Here is a 19206-nt window from a genome sequence, read left to right as displayed (position 1 = left end):
TTCTATAAATCTTCGATACCAACCGACACAAGCAGAGTTCAAATATAATGTCCCAAAAGGCATCAAACCTATTAGGGTATGACGAGGGAATTTAATCTAGGATACTCTCACCTGAGATGAGAAACACCAGGTTAAAGCCGCACATACAAATTAACGAAGAATTGTCGTATAAAAGGAAGTCACTTTTGCAATTAAATTGAAATGGTTTATATAACATTCATTTAGAATACATTGTTACCTGTGATATTTAGTTTAGCGCAATCAGCTGAGAGTTCAATCAGTTTGAAAGGTATAGAATTATGAATAATGTTATATAATCTGGGAGGATCAGTTATTTTAAATGACAAAATATCACGCTGCAGAGAGACACGAAATTTAAAGATGTTTAAATCTTCATCAGTTATACCACTTAGGTTTTATATAGCTAGAATAGAAGTATCAGGGTGAAGTCTAGATACCAAAACTGGTTTACGCCGTACTACAAAAATAAGATTGTTAGAAGTGGAGGGATCAACGCCGTTACAACAGTTGAAGTGTTTATAAGAGCTATTATTAGAACATGCACCATTACTGCTGGTGGGTTAGCATTTATATTTTTTTAAGTCGAAGTGGGGGCATTGAAAGTTAGATCCAAATCTTTACGGCTTTCGTTAAATAGACTATTGGCATAAATAGGGGCATTTGCCGAAATCGGAGAATTTAGGCTTATTAAGTTATCGAGACCTAACGTAATTAGGCAAAAATTGTTAGCTGCACCTGAAGGTTTTCCATCAAAAAAATTCATTGTTGACAAATTTCTCAATTTTCAAATTTTTTAAAGGTTTAGTCAAAACTTTTCTTATAAAATCTACTTGTAAGTCTCTACAATCAAAAAAAGGAACAACGCAGACATTTAGCTTTTAAGTAATAAAATCGAACTATCTACCGTTAAACCCAGCACATTCAAGATGCCAAAATTTCTCACAAATGAAATTAGATGTATGTCTTATTAATTATACCAAGCCATTATTGGGGTATAATATATTTACAAGCCGGAAGAGATACGAGTAAAACAAACTTATATATATATATATATATATATATATATATATATATATATATATATATATATATATATATATATATATATATATATTGGTTTGGTATAATAACGGTTGCGTTGTCAGAGACATTAATAAGACATACATCTACTTCCATTTGTGATAAATTTTGGCATCTTTAATGTGCTGGGTTTAACGGTAGATAGTTCGATTTTATTTCTTATGAAAGCTAAATGTCTGCGTTGTTCCTTTTTTTGATTGTAGAGACTTACAATTAGATTTTATAAGAAAAGTTTTGACTGAACCTTTAAAAAATTTGAAAATTGAGAAATTTGTCAACAGGTTTGAATTTTTTGATGAAAAACCTTCAGGTGCAGCTAACAATTTTTGCACAATTACGTTAGGTCTCGATAACTTAACAAACCTAAATTCTCCGATTTCGACAAATGCCCCTTTTTATGCCAATAGTCTATTTAACGAAAGCCGTAAAGATTTGGATCTAACTTTCAATGCCCCCACTTCGACTTAAAAAGTATGAATGCTAACCCACCAGCAGTAATGGTGCATGTTCTAATAGTAGCTCCTATAAACACTTCAACGGTTGTAACGGCGTTGATCCCTCCACTTCTAACAATCTTATTTTTGTAGTACGGCGTAAACCAGTTTTGGTATCTAGACTTCACCCTGATACTTCTATTCTAGCTATATAAAACCTAAGTGGTGTAACTGATGGAGATTTAAACATCGTTAAATTTCGTGTCTCTCTGCAGCGTGATATTTTGTCATTTAAAATAACTGATCCTCCCAGATTTTATAAAATTATTCATAATTCGATTCCTTTCAAACTGATTGAACTCTCAGCTGATTGCGCTAAACTAAATATCACAGGTAACAATGTATTCTAAATGAATGTTATGTAAACCATTTCAATTTAATTGCTAAACTGTCTTCCTTTTATACGACAATTCTTCGTTAGTTTGTATGTGCAGCTTTAACCTGGTGTTTCTTGGATCTCAGGTGAGAATATCCTAGATTAAATTCCCTCGTCATACCCTGTTAGGTTTGATCTCTTTTGGGACATTATATTTGAACTCTGCTTGTACAAAGTGAATCACATTTTAAATATTAAAGACAGATTATTGGATTTACTCTTTCTTCTCTTCTTCGATTTCCAGATGCTCTCCCAATGTTCTTCCTGAGGATAGCTATCATCCTACGCTGTTGATAGATTTTAAATTGAGGACCTTTTTTTCTACCATAAAGCGTGAGGCAGGTCAGTGGATTTCTGAGCCTCGCCGGTTGGTATCGAAGATTTATAGAAAGCTTTTATCGGTAACTTTCCCTATTTCAGAAACTTTGTCAAAAAAGCTCAAATTCAAATGAACTTCTGACGCACAAAAATCTTTTGAAAAAATTAAGACTCTTTTAACCACTGCGCCTGTATTGTCTAATCTGGACTTTTGTAAAAAGTTTTATTTGCATTGTTATGCGTCGGATTACGACATTGGGACAGTGTTGGTTCAAATAGATGAACAGGGACATGAAAAGCCAATTGCATTTATGTCAAAGAAATTGAACACCGCTTAGCGCAATTATAGCGTGACGGAGCGGGAGTGGCTATTAAGAAATGTAGATGTTATCTTGAGTTACAAGATTTCGAGATCGTTACTGACCATTCTTCACTCTTATGGCTCATGAAACAATCCGACTTATCGGGTAGGTTGGCCCGTTTGGTTTTTAAGTTACAATCCTATAAGTGTTTAATAAGCCATCGTAAGGGTAAAGAACACATTGTGGCTGATGCTTTATGAAGGATTCATGTCGGAGAAATTTCTGCGTTTTAAGACATAGAAACAGAAATAGACTTATCATCTCCCTTTTTGGATAACCTTGATTTTCAAAATTTTTCCCACAAAATATCCAAACTTAAAAGTTTTGGAAAAATTTGTGTATATTCGCACATACCACTACACTGGAGAATACGTGCGCAATTGCGAAACTTGCAGGACCACCAAACATCCAAATTATGTCCTTAAGCCCCGTATGGATAATCTAATTCAATCTATTCGATCTCTCCAGCGGTTAAGGGCCATATCGCAGGTCAAAAATGGATACACTGGTATTTTCATCGTATTTGACCACCTAAGTGTCACTTTTAAAAAATTCACATCAGCACCCATACAAGACTTTTAACTAAAGCATATTTTTCATGCCTTCGGCGTTCCGGAACTGATCGCTAGCGATAACGGAAGCCAAATCTAATGAGTTTATAAGCTTTTTGGCTAAATTCGGCATAAGCCACGTTTACACCGCACTATGCGCCGCAAAGTAACATGTCAGGACGCGTTAACAGGTCAATTATAGCCAGAATTCGAGCCTACAAAAAAAAAAACGACCAAGGACTGTGGGATGAAAATCTATCTTACATTACCTGTGCATTGAGAAACTCCATGCACCAGTCTATTCAATGTTCACCCTATTTTGTAATATTTATTTTCAACATGATCACCCACGCTGATACCTATTCCTTGCTTAAAAACATAAATATGTTGGATGAACCCAATGATATTCTTAAAAGACAAGATCAATTGCAATTGATTCGGAAAGAATCAAAAAAGAAAATAATGGAAGCGTACAACATTAACAGAGACCAAAACAATTTGCGAACACGACTAATATCCTATTCAATAGGTCAATTCAATTCATTTTTCAATGCCAAGGTGCCCCAAATTTCCTTCCCGCAAAAATTAAGAAAAAAGCTGGTAATATGTATTTCATTTTTCATTTCATTTTTTTCATTTTTTTTGTCTTTTCCTTTTTCATTTTTTTTGCCTTTTCCTTTTGAGTTTCCGTTCATTTTGGAGACTTAATTGTAGTGAGCAACTAGTTTCAATGTAGTAGTGAGAAAGAACTTGAGTCGAATCTTTTGCGTATTAAGCAGAGAACAACTGCTGTTTCAATGTAATTTCGTTTAGTTTCTCCTGACTCGAATGCGTTTTAGGTGGTGGAATCAAACTAAATCCCTGCCATAGCACTTGTTTAAATCTACGTCGGTCTTTTCATATTTCTGCAACAGTCTAGTAAACAAGTGTTTATTCTAAAAAAAGCTTTTTCAAATTACATAAAAAGTTTGTTGAGTGATTCTTATAAGCCCTGAAAGAGTTGATCAGCATTGTAAAATCAATAAAAATTTCAACAATCCGTAAAAATTTTTAAGGGCATGATACGCCAAATTTCTACGGAATTGTGTTGTTAATGAAAACAAAAGACAACTCGGGCATCGTGATCTATCAAATACTACCATTAACTTCTTTATCACCAATCTTTAACAATACCACAACTGAGATCTATCTCACATTCCTCGTTTGCTGGGGAAATATCATAAGCCGTGAATGAGGATATCCGTTTTTTGTTAACCAATTATATTTTATTACAAAGCCAAGCAAAGATTCCCTTCCTTTGGATGAAAATACTTTTGTGAAAAATCTAAGTTTGCTTTGCTATCTACATCGCGGATTGGAAAAAACTACTTATACACAATTTTGCCGCCAATGACAAATACCATTACAGTGTTGATACAAATTATTTAAAAATTGACGTTATAATTAAATTATTAGTACCAACACAAGTGGATAATAAGAGTTGTACCTAATCAAATCCACTACGGTGTGACATCAACACGTGTTGAAATCCAGAACTTGTGTCGTTTCTACAACAAAGCCCATCAACAATACTTGCACGTGTTAACAAATTTCCAACCCTTGGACTTCAGTCAAGTTTATTTGTAACATCAACTAGTAAAACCTTCACTGAAACCATACTTGCCAACAGAGCTCAGTAACCCAGTCGACTAAGGCGCACAACTAGTGAGCAGCAATCACAGTAACGTTGGTTAAAATCCCGCCTTCGAGTCGAAATATTTTAATTCTCAAATTTAAAATTATAACAAGTTTAAAAAGTATCATACAATGAAAAATTCAATTCTTTCACATTATTCAAAATTTTTAACAATTAAAATTCTATCTTTAAGCCCTACAGAAAAACACACCAATACATTTATCGTTCAGAAACACGCAATAAAAGCATTTATCGAGGTCTCGAGGATCAAAGTACAGCGAAGGAACAATGTTATTATAAGTAAAGGATCGACCTAATAATCCTTAACAAAATATAAAAACAAAAGAGTGAGTAAATCAAAAAATGATTTAAAAAAGCCTTAAAGTGTTTGCATATGAAATATGTATTAAAAATAAGGATAACACGAAAGGGTCAAGGATCTTGTCAGTACACCAAAATCAATTTTTTGGTAGTTTCTATAAATTCATTTTTTTTTATTGCCTAAAGATAAGTTCCGTTTTGTATTTTCTGTATTAAGCTAGTGCTTTCTGTAGAAGTATTTTCCAAAACCAAGTGGTTGCCAGAATTGTATGTCTCACGAAATCATCGAAAACAAAATTCTTTATTATATATATTTTGTCGTTTGTTTTGATACCAGATTCCTTTGTTAACTTAAAATAAGAAGATTTTAACATAAGATTTTACAAGAAAAGTTTTAATTGAACTTTTAAAAAATTTGAAAATTGAGAAATTTGTCTACAGATTTGAATTTTCTGATGAAAAACATTCAGGTGCCAAATGCCCCTCCTTATACTAATAGCCCATTTAACGAAAGCCATAAAGACTTGGATCTAACTTTCAATGCGCCCACTCCGACTTAAAAAAGTATAAATGCTAACCCACCAGCAGTAGTGGTGCATGTTCTAATAGTAGCTCCAATGAACACTTCAACGGTTGTAACGGCCTTGATCCCTCCACTTCTAACAATCTTAATGTTGTAGTGCGGCGTAAACCAGTTTTGGTATCCAGACTTCACCCTGATACTTCTACTGACAACATTCGTAGCTATATAAAATCTAAGTGGTGTAACTGATGAAGATTTAAACATCTTTAAATTTCGTCCTCTCTGCAGCGTGATATTTTGTCATTTAAAATAACTGTTCATCCCAGATTATTTAACATTATTCATAATTCGATTCCTTCCAAAATGATTGAAGTCTCAGCTGATTCCAGTAGTTAATTTGTTTGCGCTAAACTAAATATCACAGATAACATTGTATTCTTAACTTGTTCTTATATTACACCTAATTCTGGGCTTGAAATTTATATAAACCATGTCAATTTAATTGCTAAAGTGTCTTCCTTTTATACGGAAAATTCTTCGTTAGTTTGTATGTGCGACTTTAGCCTGTGGTTTCCTGGATCTCAGGTGAGAATATTCTAGATTAAATTTCCTTGGGACATTATATCTGAACTCTGCTTGTACAAAGTGAATCACATTTTAAATATCAAAGATTAAAGGATTTAACCTCTTTTTTGATTTCCAAATGCTCTCCCAATGTTATTCCTGAGGACAGCTATCATCCTACGCTGTTGACAGATTTTGAATTGAGGACATCTTTTTCTACCAAAAAGCGTGAGGAAAATCCGTGGATTTCTGGGCCTCGCCGGTTGATATCGAAGATTTATAGAAAACTTTTATCTGTAACATTCCCTATCTCAGAACCTCTGTCAAACAAGCGCAAGTTCAAATGAACTTTTGACGCACAAAAATCTTTTGAAAAAATTTAGACTCTTTTAACCAATGCGCCTGTATTGTCTAATCCGGACTTTTGTAAAAAGGTTTTACTTGCATTGTTATGCGTTGGATTACGACATTGGGGCAGTGTTGGTTCAAATAGATGAACAGGGACATGAAAAGCCAATTGCATTTATGTCAAAGAAATTGAACACCGCTTAACGCAATTATAGCGTGACGGAGCGGGAGTATCTAGCTGCCATCGAGGCTATTAAGAAATTTAGATGTTATTTTGAGTTACAAGATTTCGAGATCGCTACTGACCATTATTCACTCTTATGGCTCATGAAACAATCCGACTTATCGGGTAGGTTGGACCGTTTGGTTTTTAAGTTACAATCCTATAAGTTTTCAATAAGCCATCGTAATTCCTGCGTTGGAAGACACAGAAAAAGTTATATACTTACCATCCACTTGTTTTGATAACCTTGATCATCAAAATTAAAAGGAAAGAATCCTGAATAATCCCACAAACTATCCAGACTTAAAAGTTTTGGAAATATTTGTGTATATTCGCACATACCACTACGCTGGTGACCCCGCCCAAGAAAGCTCAATTTGGAAGCTTTGGATCCCAGAAGGAATACGACTATCCTTACTAATTCGATTGCACAATTCTCCAGTCGCTTCTCACGGTGGGATGTGAAAAACTTTATAATTGCTACGTCATATTTTTGTGGCCTGCCATGGTAACACACTTACGAGAATACGTGCGCAATTGCGAAACTTGCAGGGTAAACCGTATGGGTAATCTAATTCAATTTATTCGACCTTTTCCAGCGGTTATATGTTGACCATATTCCAGGTCCAAAAATGGATACACTGGTATTTTTATTGTATTAAAAAATTCACATCCGCACCCATTCAAGACTTTTTACTAAAGCATAGTTTTCATGCCTTCGGAGTTCCAGAACAGATCGTCATCGACAACGGAAGCCAATTTAAATCTAATGAGTTTAATAGCTTTTTGGCAAAATTCGGCATAAGCCACGTTTACACCGCACTATACTCGCAGCAAGCTAATGTGTCAGGAGGCGTTAACAGGTCAATTATAGCCAGAATTCGAGCCTACCAAAAAATGACCAAAGACTGTGGGATGAAAATCTATTTTACATTAGCTGTGCATTGAGAAACTCCATGCGCCAGTCTATTCAATGTTCACCCTATTTTGTCATACTTGCTTTCAATATGATCACCCACGCTGATACCTAGTCCTTGCTTAAAAACATTAATATGTTGGATGAACCCAATGATATTCTTGAAAGACAAGATCAATTGAAATTGATTCGGGAAGAATAAAAAAAGAAAGTAATGAAGTGTACAACACTAACAGAGACCAATACGATATGCGAACACGACTAATATGGTATTCGATAGGTCAATTCAATTTATATTTCAATGCTAAGGTGGCCCCAATTTCCCTTTCAGCAAAAATTAAGAAAAAAAGCTGTTAATGTGTATTATGAATTAGAAGACCTTGATGGTAAGTTTCTTGGAACATATCACGTAAAGGACATCCGGCCATAATTTATAATTCTATTCCAATTAATATTGCCATCCACAGGATCGATATTACTCGTTTTTGTGGTAAATTATGGCCTAGAACAAAATCAAATTGTTGCCTTGACCATCCTTTGCGATGCAGTGTACTGCGAAGTATTATTTTCGATATTACCTTCCTCATAAATTCTATCTTATTCTATCTTATTGCATGCGATAAAAATATCTTTGACACAATCAATTAGCTCAAGTGATGCGTTAGTCCACCCACCCCTAACATCCACAATAGGCTGATGGTAGCACGCCCACTTACGGATGCTAAGGCTATGGAATAAGCCTAGCTAAGAGCAATTTTATTTTATTTTTTTTGTCTTTAAATGGGTTTCCTTTCATTTTGGAGACTTAATGGCAGTAAGCAACTAGCTTCAATGTAGTAGTGACAAAGAACTTGAGTCGAATCTTTTTCGTATTAAGCAGAGAACAACTGCTGTTTCAATGTAATTTCGTTTAGTTTCTCCTGACTCGAATGCGTTCTAGGTGGTGGAATTAAACTAAATCGCTGCCATAGCACTTGTTTAAATCACCGTCGGTCTTTTCATATTTTGCAACAGTCTAGTAAACAAGTGTTTATTCTAAAAAAAACTTTTTCAAATTACATAAAAAGTTTTTTAAGTGATTATTATAAGCCCTAAAAGAGTTGATCAGCATTGTAAAATCAATAAAAATTTCAACAATCCGTAAAAATTTTTAAGTGCATGATACGCCAAATTTCTACGGAATTGTGGTGTTAATGAAAACAAAAGACAATTCGGGCATCGTGATCAATCAAATACTACCATTAACTTCTTTATCACCAAACTTTAACAATACCACAATATCCTAGATTAAATTTCCTTGGGACATTATATCTGAACTCTGCTTGTACAAACTGAATCACATTTTAAATATCAAATATTAATGGATTTTATCTCTTTTTCGATTTTAAATATCAAATATTAATGGATTTTATCTCATTTTCGATTTCCAGATGTTCTCCCAATGTTCTTCCTGAGGACAGCTATCATCCTACGCTGTTGAATTGAGAACATCTTCTTCAACCAAAAAGTGTGAAGCTAATCCGTGGATTTCTGGGCCTCGCCGGTTGGTATCGTAGATTTATAGAAAACTTTTATCTGTAACTTTCCCTATCTCAGAACCTCTGTCAAACAAGCGCAAGTTCAAATGAACTTTTGACGCACAAAAATCTTTTGAAAAAATTTAGACTCTTCTAACCACTGCGCCTGTATTGTCTAATCCGGACTTTTGTAAAAAGGGTTTACTTGCATTGTTATGCGTTGGATTACGACATTAGCGCAGTATTGGTTCAAATAGATGAACAGGGACATGAAAAGCCAATTTCATTTATGTCAAAGAAATTGAACACCGCTTAACGCAATTATAGTGAGACGGAGTGGGAGTATCTAGCTGCCATCGAGGCTATTAAGAAATTTAGATGTTATTTTGAGTTACAAGATTTCGAGATCGTTACTGACCATTCTTCACTCTTATGGCTCATGAAACAATCCGACTTATCGGGTAGGATGGTCCGTTGGGTTTTTAAGTTACAATCCTATAAGTTTTCAATAAGCCATCGTAAGGGTAAAGAACACATTGTGGCTGATGCTTTATCAAGGATTCATGTCGAAGAAATTTCTGCGTTGGAAGACACAGAAAAAGTTATATATTTACTGTCCACTTGTTTTGATAACCTTGATTATCAAAATTAAAAGGAAAGAATCCTGAATAATCCCACAAACTATCCAGACTTAAAAGTTTTGGAAATATTTGTGTATATTCGTACATACCACTACGCTGGTGACCCCGCCCAAGAAAACTCAATTTGGAAGCTTTGTATCCCAGAAAGAATACGACTATCCTTACTAATTCGATTGCACAATTCTCCAGTCGCTTCTCACGGTGAGATGTGAAAAACTTTGTAATTGCTACGTCATATTTTTTTGGCCTGCCATGGTAACACACTTACGAGAATACGTGCGCAATTGCGAAACTTGCAGGGTAAACCGTATGGGTAATCTAATTCAAACTATTCGACCTTTTCCAGCGGTTATATGTTGACCATATCCCAGGTCCAATCACTGGCTTTTCCTTTTAAAAAATTCACATCCGCATTCATTCAAGACTTTTTACTAAAGCATATTTTTCATGCCTTCGGCGTTCCAGAACAGATTGTCAGCGACAACGGAAGCCAATTTAAATCTAATGAGTTTAATAGTTTTTGGAAAAATTCGGCATAAGCCACGTTTACACCGCACTATACTCGCAGCAAGCTAATGTGTCAGGAGGCGTTAACAGGTCAATTATAGCCAGAATTCGAGCCTACCAAAAATGACCAAAGACTGTGGGATGAAAATCTATTTTATATTAGCTGTGAGAAACTCCATGCGCCAGTCTATTCAATATTCACCCTATTTTGTCATACTTGCTTTCAATATGATCACCCACACTGATACCTATTCCTTGCTTAAAAACATTAATATGTTGGATGAACCCAATGATATTCTTGAAAGACAAGATCAATTGAATTCGATTCGGAAAGAATTAAAAAAGAAAGTAATGGAAGCGTACAACACTAACAGAGTCCAATACGATATGCGAACACGACTAATATCCTATCCTATAGGTCAATTCAATTTATATTTCAATGCTAAGATGGCTCCAATTTCCCTTTCCGCAAAAATTAAGAAAAAAAGCTGTTAATGTGTATTATGAATTAGAAGACCTTGATGGTAAGTTTCTTGGAACATATCACGTAAAGGGCATCCGGCCATAATTTATAACCCTATTCCGATTAATATTGCCATCCACAGGATCTATATTACTAGTTTTTGTGGTAAATTATGGCCTAGAACAAAATCAAATTGTTGCCTTGACCATCCACCCCTAACATCCGCAATAGGCTGATGGTAGCACGCCCACTTACGGATCCTAAGGTTATGGAATCGAGCCTGGCTAAGAGCAATTTTATTTTATATTTTTTTTTTGTCTTGAAACCCTTTCATTTTGGAGACTTAATGGTAGTAAGCAACTAGCTTCAATGTAGTAGTGACAAAGAACTTGAGTCGAATCTTTTTCGTATTAAGCAGAGAACAACTGCTGTTTCAATGTAATTTCGTTTAGTTTCTACTGACTCGAATGCGTTCTAGGTGGTGGAAATAAACTAAATCGCTGCCATAGCACTTGTTTAAATCTCCGTCGGTCTTTTCATATTTCTGCAACAGTCTAGTAAACAAGTGTTTATTCTAAAAAAACTTTTTCAAATTACATAAAAAGTTTTTTAAATGATTCTTATAAGCCCTAAAAGAATTGATCAGCATTGTAAAATCAATAAAAATTTCAACAATCCGTAAAAATTTGTAAGGGCATGATACGCCAAATTTCTACGGAATTGTGTTGTTAATGAAAACAAAAGACAACTCGGGCATCGTGATCTATCAAATACTACCATTAACTTCTTTATCACCAATCTTTAACAATACCACAACTGAGATCTATCTCACATTCCTCGTTTGCTGGGGAAATATCATAAGCCGTGAATGAGGATATCCGTTTTTTGTTAGACCAATTATATTTTATTACAAAGCCAAGCAAAGATTCCCTTCCTTTGGATAAAAATACTTTTGTGAAAAATTCCATCCCAGAATCTAAGTTTGCTTTGCTATCTACATCGTGGATTGGAAAAAACTACCTATACACAATTTTGCCGTCAATGACAAATACCATTACAGTGTTGATACAAATTATTTACAAATTGACGTTATAATTAAATTATTAGTACCAACACAAGTGGATAATAAGAGTTGTACCTAATCAAATCCACTACGGTGTGACATCAACACGTGGTGAAATCCAGAACTTGTGTCCTTTCTACAACAAAGCCCATCAACAATACTTGCATGTGTTAACAAATTTCCAACCATTGGACTTCAGGCAAGTTTATTTGTAACATCAACAAGTAAAACCTTCGCTGAAACCATACTTGCCAACAGAGCTCCGTAACCCAGTCGACTAAGGGGCACAACTAGTGAGCAGCAATCACAGTAACGTTGGTTAAAATCCCGCCTTCGAGTCGAAATACTTTATTTCTCAAATTTAAAATTGTAACAAGTTTCATAAGTATCATACAATGAAAAATTCAATTCTTTCACATTATTCAAACATTTTAACAATTAAAATTCTATTTTAAGCCCTACAGAAAAACACACCAATACATTTATCGTTCAGAAACACGCAATAAAAGCATTTATCGAGGCCTCGAGGATCAAAGTATAGCGAAGAAACAATGTTATTATAAGTAAAGGATCGACCTAATAATCCTTAACAAAATATAAAAACAAAAGAGTGAGTAAATCAAAAAATGATTTAAAAAAGCCTTAAAGTGTTTGCATATGAAATATGTATTAATAATAAGGATAACACGAAAGGGTCAAGGATCTTTTCAGTACACCAAAATCAATTCTTTGGTAGTTTCTACAAATTCATATTTTTATTGCCTTAAGATAAGTTCCGTTTTGTACTTTCTGTATGAAGCTAGTGCTTTCTTTACTCAAGATGAGTTACTAAATTCTGGATATATTTTCTTACGATGGTGACGTAAGCTAGGGGAATTTAAAGTTGATTTTGGGGTCTCAAAAACCTATAGCCTTGAGACCATGGTTGGGAAGGAACAGAGGCTAAGCCTCCACGAATATCTGGAGCCAATTGTTATATTCTACGGTTAATCGTTGCATTTTTTCTTTATTCATTTTGACCAAAAGGGTTAAGTACATGGTCAAGATCATAGCCATCCAATAGTTTTTCTTTTGTTAAACTAGGGAATCTTTGAAATGTTTTATCTATGTTCGGAAGATATACATTGGTCATGAGGTCTAAAAATTGGAATTTGTAGCTCGTAAGGTGTTCCAGCTTCTGTGGCGGAGCATAGTATGTATAGGTCCACCTTTTCGTATAGACCCACATAATGGTACCTCCGGAAATTCAGAATTTTGATTATTTTTGCCACATTTTTCTGTGGATTTGTCTAAGATTTTGTATTTAAAGTTCATAATGGGTTCTAGCTCCGGCAGCAGAACATTAAAAATTTAGGCACCGATACTCGGTATTTTGATAATCTTACACATATTTACCCATGAAATTGTTTCAAATTTGGAATTTGCGAAGAGTTGGTAGAAGACAATTCTTAAATTATAAAATTGTTTATTGAGGTTCCCCTTGTCCCGTTAATGTATTTATTTTGATGATATTTGCGACATTATTCTCCGGAATTGTTTCAAATTTCGTATTTAAAGAACTTATCGGGTATTACAGCATATGACAAAAAATTCCTTTGCAAGTCCATGTCTTCGTATAGACTCCGAATAAAGTTATGACGTTTTTTTTTTTTTTTTTTGAATTTTTTCAAATTTCTTCAAATTGGTGGGGGGCATTAAAAGTTCGGCCCGGCCGAAATTAGCTGTTTTGGGGGTTGTTTTAATTATTATATTTAATATGTTTGCGCTTTCATCGGCGTTTTCGTTTCTATCTGTTGTTATTTACATTGTATTATTCTTTGTTTTAACCTTTGTGGCTAGTTTCCCTTTAATGCTTCTTATCAGTTCTTAGTTTTCTTAACATTTTTATACAGTTACAGTAAATGAAATTACACTGTTTCCTTAGTTATTTTCATTTAAAAAAGTAGTAATAAATTTGTTTCATTCGTATCTTTTCCGGATTGTAAATATATTATACTCCAATAATGGCTTGCTATAATAAAAATTGCGTTGTTAGAGACATTAATGAACATCTAATTTCTTGCTTCATTTGTGATAAATTTGGCATCTTAAATGTGCTGGCTTTAACGGTAGATCGTTCGATTTTATTGCTGAAAAGACTAAATGACTGCGTTGTTCTTTATTTGAATGTAGAAATTTACAAATAGATTATACAAGAATAGTTTTAATTGAAATTGAGAAATATGTCAACAGGTTTGAATTTTCTGATGACTCTCCTAAGAAGAAAAACCTTCAGGTGCAGCTAACAATCTTGGCCCAACCAAATACGTTAGGTCTCGATAACCTAACAAGTCTAAATTCTCCGATTTCGCAAAATACCCCTCCTTATACTAATAGTATCTAGACTTTACCCTGATACTTCTGCTGACAACATTCGTAGCTATATAAAATTTAAGTGGTGTATGTGATACAGACTTTAACATCTTTAAATTCCGCTCCACTCTGCAGCGTGATATTTTGTCATTTAAAATAACTGTTCATCCCAGATTATTTAACATTATTCATAATTCGATTGCTTCCAAAATCATTAAAGTCTCGGCTGATTCCAGTAGTTAATTTGTTTGTGCTAAACTAAATATCACAGGTAACAATGTATTCTTAACTTGTTCTTATATTACACCTAATTCTGGGCTTGAAATTTATATAAACCATGTCAATTTAATTGCTAAAGTGTCTTCCTTTTATACGGACAATTCTTCGTTAGTTTGTATGTGCGACTTTAGCCTGGTGTTTCTTGGATCTCAGGTGAGAATATCCTAAATTAAATTCCCTTGAGACATTATATCTGAACTCTGCTTGTACAAAGTGAATCACATTTTAAATATTAAAGATTAATGGATTTAATCTCTTTTTCGATTTCCAGATGCTCTCCCAATGTTCTTCCTGAGGACAGCTATCATCCTACGCTGGTGACAGATTTTGAATTGAGGACATCTTTTTCTACCAAAAAGCGTGAGGCAAATCCGTGGATTTCTGGGCCTCGCCGGTTGGTATCGAAGATTTATAGAAAACTTTTATCTGTAACTTTCCCTATCTCAGAACCTCTGTCAAACAAGCGCAAGTTCAAATGAACTTTTGACGCACAAAAATCTTTTGAAAAATTTAGACTATTTTAACCACTGCGCCTCTATTGTCTAATCCGGACTTTTGTAAAGTCATTGTTATGCGTTGGATTACGACATTGGGGCAGTGTTGGTTCAAATAGATGAACAGGGACATGAAAAGCCAATTGCATTTATGTCAAAGAAATTGAACACCGCCTAACGCAATTATAGCGTGATCTAGCTGCCATCGAGGCTATTAAGAAATTTAGATGTTATTTTGAGTTACAAGATTTCGAGATCGTTACTGACCATTATTCACTCTTATGGCTCATGAAACAATCCGACTTATCAGGTAGGTTGGCCCGTTGGATTTTTAAGTTTCAATCCTACGAGTTTTCAATAAGCCATCGTAAGGGTAAAGAACACATTGTGCCTGATGCTTTATCAAGGATTCATGTCGAAGAAATTTCTGCGTTGGAAGACACAGAAAAAGTTATATACTTACCATCCACTTGTTTTGATAACCTTGATCATCAAAATTAAAAGGAAAGAAACCTGAATAATCCCACAAACTATCCAGACTTAAAAGTTTTGGAAATATTTGTGTATGTTCGCACATACCTACCAAAAAATGACCAAAGACTGTGGGATGAAAATCTATTTTACATTAGCTGTGCATTGAGAAACTCCATGCACCAGTCTATTCAATGTTCACCCTATTTTGTCATACTTGCTTTTAATATGATCACCCACACTGATACCATTTCCTTGCTTAAAAACATTAATATGTTGGATGAACCCAATGATATTCTTGAAAGACAAGATCAATTGAAATTGATTCGGAAAGAAGTAAAAAAGAAAGTAATGGAAGTGTACAACACTAACAGAGACCAATACGATATGCGAACACGACTAATATCCTATTCAATAGGTCAATTCAATTTATAATTCAATGCTAAGGTGGCTCCAATTTCCCTTTCCGCAAAAATTAAGAAAAAAAGCTGTTAATGTGTATTATGAATTAGAAGACCTTGATGGTAAGTTTCTTGGAACATATCACGTAAAGGACATCCGGCCATAATTTATAACCCTATTCCGATTAATATTGCCATCAACAGGATCGATATTACTCGTTTTTGTGGTAAATTATGGCCTAGAACAAAATCAAATTGTTGCCTTGACCATCATTTGCGATGCAGTGTACTGTGATTTAATATTTTCGATATTACCTTCCTCATATTTTTCTTCTGAAATTCTATCTTATTGCATGCGATAAAATATCTTTGACACAATCCATTAGCTCAAGTGATGCGTTAGTCCACCCACCCCTAACATCCGCAATAGGCTGATGGTAGCACGCCCACTTACGGATCCTAAGGTTATGGAATCGAGCCTGGCTAAGAGCAATTTTATTTTATTTTTTTGTCTTTAAATGGGTTTCCTTTCATTTTGGAGACTTAATGGTAGTAAGCAACTAGCTTCAAAGTAGTAGTGGCAAAGAACTTGAGTCGAATCTTTTTCGTATTAAGCAGAGAACAACTGCTGTTTCAATGTAATTTCGTTTAGTTTCTCCTGACTCGAATGCGTTCTAGGTGGTGGAATTAAACTAAATCGCTGCCGTAGCACTTGTTTAAATCTCCGTCGGTCTTTTCATATTTCTGTAACAGTCTAGTAAACAAGTGTTTATTCTAAAAAAACTTTTTTATAAGCCCTAAAAGAGTTGATCAGCATTGTAAAATCAATAAAAATTTCAACAATCCGTAAAAATTTTTAAGTGCATGATACGCCAAATTTCTACGGAATTGTGATGTTAATGAAAAGTACTACCATTAACTTCTTTATCACCATACTTTAACAATGCCACAACTGAGATCTATCTCACATTCCTCGTTTGCTGGGGAAATATCATAAGCCGTGAATGAGGATATCCGTTTTTTGTTAGACCAATTATATTTTATTACAAAGCCAAGCAAAGATTCCCTTCCTTTGGATAAAAATACTTTTGTGAAAAATTCCATCCCAGAATCTAAGTTTGCTTTGCTATCTACATCGCGGATTGGAAAAAACTACCTATACACAATTTTGCCGTCAATGACAAATACCATTACAGTGTTGATACAAATTATTTACAAATTGACGTTATAATTAAATTATTAGTACCAACACAAGTGGATAATAAGAGTTGCACCTAATCAAATCCACTACGGTGTGACATCAACACGTGTTGAAATCCAGAACTTGTGTCGTTTCTACAACAAAGCCCATCAACAATACTTGCATGTGTTAACAAATTTCCATCCGTTAAACTTCAGGCAAGTTTATTTGTAACATCAACTAGTAAAACCTTCGCTGAAACCATACTTGCCAACAGAGCTCCGTAACCCAGTCGACTAAGGGGCACAACTAGTGAGCAGCAATCACAGTAACGTTGGTTAAAATCCCGCCTTCGAGTCGAAATACTTTATTTCTCAAATTTAAAATTGTAACAAGTTTCATAAGTATCATACAATGAAAAATTCAATTCTTTCACATTATTCAAAAATTTTAACAATTAAAATTCTATTTTAAGCCCTACAGAAAAACACACCAATACATTTATCGTTCAGAAACACGCAATAAAAGCATTTATCGAGGCCTCGAGGATCAAAGTATAGCGAAGAAACAATGTTATTATAAGTAAAGGATCGACCTAATAATCCTTAACAAAATATAAAAACAAAAGAGTGAGTAAATCAAAAAATGATTTAAAAAAGCCTTAAAGTGTTTGCATATGAAATATGTATTAATAATAAGGATAACACGAAAGGGTCAAGGATCTTGTCAGTACACCAAAAATCAATTCTTTGGTAGTTTCTATAAATTCATTTTTTTATTGCCTTAAGATAAGTTCCGTTTTGTACTTTCTGTATGAAGCTAGTGCTTTCTTTACTCAAAATGAGTTACTAAATTCTGGATATATTTTCTTACGATGGTGACGTAAGGTAGGGGAATTTAAAGTTGATTTTGGGGTCTCAAAAACCTATAGCTTTGAGACCATGGTTGGGAGGGAACAGAGGCTAAGCCTCCACGAATATCTGGAGAGCCAACTGTTATATTCTACGGTTAATCGTTGCATCTTTTCTTTATTCATTTTGACCAAAAAGGGTTAAGTACATGGTCAAGATCATAGCCATCCAATAGTTTTTCTTTTGTTAAACTAGGGAATCTTTGAAATGTTTTATCCATGTTCGGAAGATATACATTGGTCATGAGGTCTAAAAATTGGAATTTGTAGCTCGTAAGGTGTTCCAGCTTCTGTGGCGGAGCATAGAATGTATAGGTCCACCTTTTCGTATAGACCCACATAATGGTACCTCCGGAAATTCAGAATTTTGATTATTTTTGCCACATTTTTCTGTGGATTTGTCTAAGATTTTGTATTTATAGTTCATAATGGGTTCTAGCTCCGACAGCAGAACACTAAAATTTAGGCACCGATACTCGGTATTTTGATAATCTTACACATATTTACCCATGAAATTGTTTCAAATTTGGAATTTGCGAAGAGTTGGTAGATGACAATTCTTAAATTATAAAATTGTTTATTGAGGTTCCCCTTGTCCCGTTAATGTTTTTATTTTGATGATATTTGCGACATTATTCTCCGGAATTGTTTCAAATTTCGTATTTAAAGAACTTATCTGGTATTACAGCATATGACAAAAAATTCCTTTGCAGGTCCATGTCTTCGTATAGACTCCGAATAAAGTTATGACGTTTTTTTTTTTTTTTTTTTGAATTTTTTCAAATTTCTTCAAATTGGTGGAGGGCATTAAAAGTTCGGCCCGGCCGAAATTAGCTGTTTTGGGGGTTGTTCTAATTATTATATTTTATATGTTTGCGCTTATATCGGCGTTTTTGTTTCTATCTGTTGTTATTTACATTGTATTATTCTTTGTTTTGACCTTTGTGGCTAGTTTCCCTTTAATGCTTCTTATCAGTTCTTAGTTTTCTTAACATTTTTTATGCAGTTACAGTAAATGACGTCACCATTTTTAAATTACACTGTTTCCGTAGTTATTTTAATTTAAAAAAGTAGTAATAAATTTGTTTCATCCGTATCTTTTCCGGATTGTAAATATATTATACTCCAATAATAGCTTGCTATAATAAAAATTGCG

This window comes from Musca domestica, unplaced genomic scaffold, assembly GCF_030504385.1.
Source record: "Musca domestica strain aabys unplaced genomic scaffold, Musca_domestica.polishedcontigs.V.1.1 5, whole genome shotgun sequence".
In the NCBI taxonomy this organism is placed as follows: Eukaryota; Metazoa; Arthropoda; class Insecta; order Diptera; family Muscidae; genus Musca; species Musca domestica.
This window is presented reverse-complemented; position numbering follows the sequence as displayed.